Source organism: Odontomachus brunneus, unplaced genomic scaffold (genome assembly GCF_010583005.1).
Source record: "Odontomachus brunneus isolate Ranch 3 - 2012 unplaced genomic scaffold, Obru_v1 Obru_scaffold_250, whole genome shotgun sequence".
Lineage (NCBI taxonomy): Eukaryota > Metazoa > Arthropoda > Insecta > Hymenoptera > Formicidae > Odontomachus > Odontomachus brunneus.
Window position 1 is genome coordinate 319,238 of NW_022639700.1, and position 8,410 is coordinate 327,647.

General features: G+C 33.4%; 1 protein-coding gene and 1 long non-coding RNA gene across 5 annotated transcripts in view; one reads left to right on the top strand and one right to left on the bottom strand.

Moving 5' to 3' along the window:
- Window positions 1–1,580, top strand: part of LOC116852713 — a 54,059-nt gene extending 52,479 nt beyond the window's left edge. Inside the window, exon 3 of the long non-coding RNA XR_004379836.1 lies at window positions 1,412–1,580. This is a non-coding gene — a long non-coding RNA (uncharacterized LOC116852713). The remainder of the gene's footprint in view (window positions 1–1,411) is intronic.
- Window positions 1–8,410, bottom strand: part of LOC116852709 (mediator of RNA polymerase II transcription subunit 16) — a 144,673-nt gene that overhangs the window by 73,531 nt on the left and 62,732 nt on the right. The window lies entirely within an intron of this gene.

The following is an 8,410-nucleotide window of genomic DNA, read 5'->3' on the forward strand; positions in this document are numbered from 1 at the left end:
CCCCCCATACACACACACTAAAATTATTCACGGTACTCAACTACCGACGTATAGAAAACATTCAAGTCACCCACGCATTCGAAGGAAGCATATCATATATGTCCTCTCCCTCCGGCATATAAAGCGCAATCATTCCGCCCATTTTCACTAAAAACATTCAAATTATCCATGCACTCATAAACACACACAAAAACACCCGCACATTACTCCCACATATAGAAAACTTGCCACCCCCCTCTCCTCCTAGTCCCGGTCAAGCACTCACTCACTCATCCACATTTATTCTCTTGTGATACAAAAAGGGGAGACAAACGGACAAGAAGGGGCCCTGAGAAGTCCATAGCGTTCTACGTTTCTGAGCGTTCACTCGGGACGGTAAGAGATTGGCAGACTTAATTCATTAATATTTCGTTAACTAATTGTCGGATCCAAAAATGCAAGAGGAACTTTCAATTCCAAATTGCATCCCCTACCTATCCCTAACGGGTGTTCTACCAGTTTTGGGACACCCTGTATATATAGAATATATTCCCAAAGTTTGGTTTTAAAATTAAAAATCTAAAGAATCATACAGAATCATTTCTCGCACGCAGATACGATCGCGTGAGGGGAGGTTTCAGCACACAGTAATTCGCAACGGCTTTGTTCCGAAAAAGCCGTTTGAAAAAACGGAAAAAATTTTTTTAAGAAAGATATATTAAAAAGGTGCTTAGGTGGACACACAAAAAGTGCGAATTAAAGTTTTAATAGTACGATTTAGCGGTTAGCTCCAAAGCATGTATATTCTGGCCTTAAAAATTATCGCCTTAATATCGAAATCACCGCCTATATTGCCGCTGGAATATTTAATGAAGATTACTTTGTTGTTTTGAAGATAATGTAAATATTAGAAATTAAAATTGGGTCTCTATGTAAGTTACATGCTGAAAGTAAGGACGCGAATAAAGAGACAGGAGCTTTTAGCCTAAGTTATAGTAAAGAGGCAAGTAAACAACACCAATTCGAACAAAATGACTTGTTTGAAGAAGCGGAAGATTTACTATATGAGACAGGAATAACGGATTAGTAGAAGCTAAGTTTACAATTTTCTATATCTGAAACGCGCTTTTTTTTAAACGACTTTTTTCAAACTGGTGTGCATGATAATTCAAAAGCTATTTGACCAATCGAGTTACCCTTTTACGTACATTTAGTTTATTATATTTACTAGTCGATAAACCTATAAAATCCATAAATCACTTATTTAAACAATGTTTTTGTATACATAAAGATGGATTTTTATGAGTAAAAATCGAATTTTTGTTTCAAGGGCTGCTTTTTTGTCAATTACAAAATTTTTTTCAATTCTTTTAGATTTATCGACAAATTATGTCTATAAAGAGTAAAACATTTTTTCCTATTTTTGTTTCAGACGAATACAATAGGATCCAGAGCGTACACCGTTTTGCACCGACTCTGCCGCGATGCTCAACATTTCTTTGACTACATACAATTTATAAACATTTTTCTTAACTTAAAAATATTTTTTTAATATTTTAATATTTTTTAATAATGTACAAGCAAAAACACTACAAAGTTGGCAAGCGATTGGATAAGTAAATTCTTAAAAAAAAATTCACGAAAATTCTCTTATTTTTGGCGTTCTATAGTGCTTTCCCTCCTTAAAGCCCATGTGGCCTAACACATCGCCCGCACGTGATCCGGCGTCGCAACGCCCTGGGTGGGAGCAATGCGACAATGGTCTGTGCGGATATATAAAGCGGGAGCTTGAGTCATTCGAGAGTAATCCTGTCGCCACGGCCTGTCTAACAAAGAGAGAGCGCGGTACGAGAATAATCGTTCAACCAAACTTGTTGTAGCGATAGGTCTTCATATTAAGTAATATTAAGTAAAGGAATAAGACACACTTCTCAAGCGTTTTCGAAAAAATCGAAGTTAAAAAATTCCGAGCGCCTTACATACAGTCTGTCAAGTAAGAGCGTGTGCGGCATAATTAGCAGTCGGTAAAAAGTATTATCCTAATTTTTTCGTGAGTGGATAGAGGGAAACTTTTGCTCTTCATGCATTGTCAAAAAAGATTCAGTTAAAGTTTTGTCAGATAAACATGTAAAACGCTATGAGTGCCACGTACGCATCGCGCTACAAAGCTATGTTCCTTTATTCCTACCCGAAAGGTCCGAAAATCTCTCATACAGCGGCTACTAAATACATGGTGAAGTCGAAATCAAGTAAGTAAGTGGGTTTGTAAGTAAGTGGGTTCAACGATATAAAGAGACAATGACTTGCCTGAACATGGCTCGATAGGCAAAGTGTCTCCTAAAACCAATAAAATGATAGTGAACTTGTTTTTTTGGAATCTTGGCTTAACACTGCGTCAAGGAGCTGCAAAATTGAAACAGAATGGTTTAGATATAACACACGAAACTACCCGAATTCATCTCTGTGCTCATGATAGCAAATGGCGCAGTGAAAAAACCATTGTTAGGTGAAAAGTACGTTGCGAAGCGACTTTTTAGGTGAAGGACAATATTGATCGAGATTGGAGCAATGTAATTTTTACCGACGAAGTTTTTGTTTGGGGATATGTTATCGTTCCACGAGCTTGGTCAACTTCCACCAACAGGTTAGTACAGCGGACCATTAAACATCCAGTAAAAATTAGGTTACAAAAAATCTTTATTATTGATTGCCGAACATTGATTCATCAAAAACAACGAGAACTGGATTCTGCAGGAGGACAACGACCCCAAACACCGCAGCAAGCTCTGCACCGAGTGGAAGGAGCAGTCTTTACACTTGATCGACCATCGTAGTCGCCCGACGCAAACCCAATCGAGAATGTATGTATGAGAATACGTCAAGCACAAGTTTCGTGGAAGAAAAGTATTCACTTGAAGCAGTTAACTCGAGAAATTTGTCGCATTTGGAGATTCTTACCGCATGAATACGCCGTCAACTTGGTCGAAAGCATGCCAGGCAATTATCGACGTCGATGGTGACTGGACGCATTATTAATATAATTGCATCTTTGTTCGGATTGAGTACAAGGTATCCATATATTTGAAAATTGTATTAAATAATTTTTTCTACAAATTAATTCGCACACGCTCTTACTTGACAGACTGTATAGGTTAAGCGCAGTGTTTGATCGAAGAGTGCGTGGTGCAGCGACAGCGTGTCTGACTCGTAGCGACGACGGTGGTTCGAGTCTTGTTAGGTAATTTTTTTCAGAATACATTTTTTTTTAATAAAATATAATTGTTATACAAAATAAATATATATTATATGGATTAATTAACACAGTCTATTATATAGTCTATTTATTTATTATATAGTCTATTATTACAGTCTATTTATTTATATTGTATATTACAAAGAAATTTTTTTGTTTGCGTCCTGTCTACAAAATTCGTTTGTGACATACTGTACTGTAGAAATAAATAAATGTAATTACTGATTTTGTTTCTAAACAATAAGTACGGATAGATGATTGTTATATATAACACAAATAAATGTGAAACATTTTTTATTTATTAGTGAAAGGAATGAAATGTAATAAAAGCTTGTATGGAGCAGTTTAAAATAACGTACGTTCCTTTATAAAGAGCGATTATTTCTAATTATGTTTATAAAATGTTCTATTCTCAAAACACGTATGAGAGTTCGCCTCAAAACTGACAGATGAGAGAGAGGTATTTATGAATGTCAATGAAGTATGTTTTCCGCTTGATACTATAAAACAACTATGCAACTGTAAAAACGCAGCTTTTATACGATGTGTTTACAAGATGTCGTGTGAATTATTGCTTCGTTTGTTTCTATGATAAATATTATCCTACATAATGTACTATTTCATCTACTTCCACCAATTAATAAAAAAATTGATTTCATAAATTCATAAAAGAAATTATATTTATTTGTGTTGTGTATGGCAATGAATAAAAAATGTTTCACATTTATTTATGTTTCACATTTATTGTGTTGTGTATGGCAATCACCTATCCGTACTTATTGTTTAGAAACAAAATCAGTAATTATATTTATTTATTTTTACAGTACGGCATGTTGAAAACGAATTTTGTAGACAGGATACAAACAAGAAAATGCCTTTGTAATATATAGTATAAATAAATAGACTGTATTAATTAATCCGTAGAATGTAAATTTTTTTGTATAACAATTGCATTCTATTTAAAAAAATATATATTCTAAAAAGAAATTACTTAACAGGATTCTAACCAGCAACGTCGTCGCTACGAATTAGGTGCGCTGCCGCTGCGCCACGCGCTCTTCGATTAAACGCTACGCTTGTATGTAAGACGCTTGGAATTTTTAACTTCGATTTTCTCGAAAACGCTTGAGAAGTGCGTCTTATTCCTTTACTTAATATTATTTGTAATATGAAGACATATCGCTACAAAAAGTTTCGTTGAAATCGATTATTTTCATATCGCGCCGTCTCCTTGTAAACCACAGCGACTCTGAAGAGAATGTGCTAGTCTTCTCCACCATGTGCTCGCGGTACTCTTTTCTGACCTCACGAACACGAGTTGCAAGGGAAATAGGGGTGGTATGCTCGTCGTCTCTGTCGGTCGCTGCTGACTCCCTCAGCTCGTGTTCCGTTTCCCCACGAGGAGAACTCCGTCTTTCCGCGAGGAGAACTCGGCTTCCGCTACGGGAGAGCGGGAGCTAAGTCTCCGCAAGACACACTGTTCCGGCACACGCCCGCGGTGTGCGCTCCGGTATCGCGAACATTGTGTCCGCGTCCGTCACTGTCTGCGCGAACCGCCGCGCTCTCCGCGACTCCGCGTCCGCATCCGTAGCGGTAAGTCCGTCTCTGCGACCGCGTCCGCTACCGTAGCTACGTAGCTATAAGTTTCCGCGTCTGCATTCATATCGCATACCGTCCCGCGATAGCATTAAGTCAGCGTCCGCGTCCGCTTTCGTTTCCGCATCCGCATCCGCGTTTAGTTATGTTTAAGTGTAGTAAGTCTGCGCCTCCACCGCGCTCTCGTGAACAAGCGATCGACCGCGTTCCACCGCTACGTGTTACCGTGCTCTGCATGCTCATTGTAAGACCGAGATTGAATAAATTATTTTGTTTCTTTTCTGTTAATTGGCAAATGATCCTTCTTCCCGGTCAACCGACCTCGGACACCGGCGAGCCGTCTACGGCTTCCTCATATCTTCGAACAACAAACGCTTCTCGCTTATCTGTTGTAACGAACGAAGGATGTCAGCGGTCCCTCACATATTTTTAATTTATAATTTTAATTTATAAGCTTATTTATCAGTCATGTTAGTCCTAGGATTGATTAAAAACACATCATTCAAAAGAAACGGAAAACTATCTCGAGCTTTGACCAAAACACTTGGTTGTTTAACATATTGACCAGTCAATCTTAGGAGCGTCTGCGTTACTGGTTTTGATCATAATATATCAATAAATTTGCAAAATGTAGCAGAATCTTATTTAAAGTTTCTTTCGATTTTCTACAACAATCGATTTTACCTATTATTTTACGTATCAAAGTAATAAGGTGAGATTATCGAAAAATATATGTTTTACGAGATATTTCATATTTTGTACTGAAAAATATACAATAAAATATAAAATACATTGGAAAGTATTAATTTTTCGATTATTTTTCTCTAGTATTTTTGTACGTGAAATAACTCTAGGAATCGATTTGTATTAAAAAAATATGATTTTATTTAAAAATTCAAACTGATTTTAAAAATACCTTAGCATACCTATTACAAGATCAAGCCCATCATAGTACCATCATGTATGTATACTATAACCACAGCAAATAATATAACACAATATAATATAACAGTTACATCGTTGTGATATAGTTGGAATGTAATGTGCATGTAATATAATGTTTGTTACATGTAACATACGAGTACACGTTAGTTATAATTTCGCACTCACGAAGTTGCCGTTTCGCACTTCTACGAAGTTGCCGTTATATAATAGAAATATAACGTGTTACTAAAATATTATATAGTTGTTATATATATTGCTGAAATGTTATATAGCTGGAATATAAATTATTATTTCCCAGAAATTATAGACATTTAATTATATACGGAGATTACAAGCCATCACTCAAATATCAATTAATTTATAAAAGTATGCTCCTAAAAATATTATAATTATATATTTCGTATAAAAAATATTTTTAGTAAAGATAATAGCATAAAAGTATCTTGCCATTCTAAATTAATTAGCTCCCAAATAACACAAGATATTCCAGAATCATCTTAGAGTCATTCTAGGCGTCTAGTGTCCCAGTATGTCCTCAAGCATTTTATGCTATTAGAGCTATTTTTATTTATTCATTTCCATCTCTGTGTACATATTCAAATGAAAGGGTTTACTATTGTAACAGTAATTTCTATTGAACAAAAAATGTATCACTTTACTATAAAAGTGGAGCCCATAATATATGTAGTGCCGTCTTGTGATCATCATTCTTATATATATTAATGCATCATATTTTACGTATGAGAAAGACGCGAGAAAACGGAAGCCATTTAGCGAATGATCCGATAGCTAAATATAAGAATGCTATACAACATAGATGTAATGCAAACCCAGCAAACACAATAATATAACAGTTATATCGTCATAATATAACGGAATGTAACGTGTAATATAACATATTTGTTACATGTAACATATACGTTAATTGTAATTTCCCACTCAAACGATATTGTAACTATAAAACAGAAATATTACTAAAATGTTATATAGCTGTTATATATATTGCTGAAATGTTATATTTCATTTGAAAATATGTTTATAAAAATTTAATATTTATATTTCTAAAATAACTTGTAAATATTGTGTGCTGTCTGGGATGTGGTTGTATATTAGGTCAAATTGAACAAAAAAGCGCTTTATCATTTTGCAAATAATCATGTAGACTTTTAGTTATTAATGGAACAAAATTGTTAAATAATCGTACGCGATAATGCACAAACCTTTTTTAATTAATATCTAAAAATCTATGGAAAAATCTAGCTGGAAAATAAATTATTATTTCGCTGCAATTATAAGTATTTAATTGTACGCAGAGATTATAAGCTATGACTCAAATATCAATTAATTTGTAAAAGTATTATAAAGTATTATAAAGTATTATAAAAGTATTATAAAGTAATTAATTTGTAAAAGTATATAATAGTATATTAAGTTATAATTATATATTTCATATCAAAAATATTTTTATTAAAAATAATAACATAAAAGTATCTTGCCATTCTAAATTAATTAGCTTTTAAATAATATAAGATATTCCAAGATCATCTTAGAGCTATTCTAGACGTCTAGCGTCCCAGTATGTCCTCAGGCATTTTATGCTATTGGAGCTATTTTCATTTATTCATTTTTATCTTTCTGTACATATTCAAATGGAAAGGATTACTATTGTAACAGTAATTTCCATTAATCAAAAAGTGTATCACTTTACTTTACCATAATACACCAATCCAAGTTGTGCCGTCTTGTGATCATCGTTCTTATATATATTAATACATTATATTTTACATACGAGAAAGACACGAAAAAACGGAAGCCAATAATTCGATCCCTAGATATAAGAATGCTATATAACATAGATGAAATGCAAATAAACACTTATTATATTACATATTATATTTTAGTTATGCTGGTGTTATATAATTATAACTTGTAAATAACAGAGAATTATAACAGTTCTAAGACACAGTTAGATTGTAATTATAAAAGAAAATTATGTAACTTTAACATTAATAATGTATAACATCCCTTATATTATATGTTATTTCTATGTTATATAATAGCTATATTCTGTGTTTGCTGGGAATAAACGCTTATTATATAACTTGTTATATTTTAGTTATGTTGGTATTATACAATTATAATCTATAAATAATTGATAATTATAACAGTTCTAAAACATAGTTAGATTGCAGTTATAAAAGAAAATTATGTAACTTCAACATTAATAACATCCGTTATATTACGTATATACGTAATACGTTATATTACGTAATATTATTTCTATGTTATATAATAGTTATATTCTGTGTTTGCTAAGAATAATCTCATCTTCTTTGAAACTCTAAAATTTTGTTTAAAACATTTTTTTTTGTAAAATGCTCTTTTTCCAAAATATTATTAGGTGGTAAACTTAGTTCCTGCGGTTCACAGTTAGATGACGTTAGTTGTAGGTGTAATTTATTTTGCATCTGAAACTGGCATTTTAGAGGTTAAACATTTGTCAATAAAATTCAGTGCGAAGAGATTCATTTAAGCGAGCAGTGCTATTTTTTCTTTTGATTAAATATGGAACGTGATAAGTTGTTTTTTCGACATGTGCTGCTTCATTACTTTGACTTGAAAAAAACTGCAGCTGCA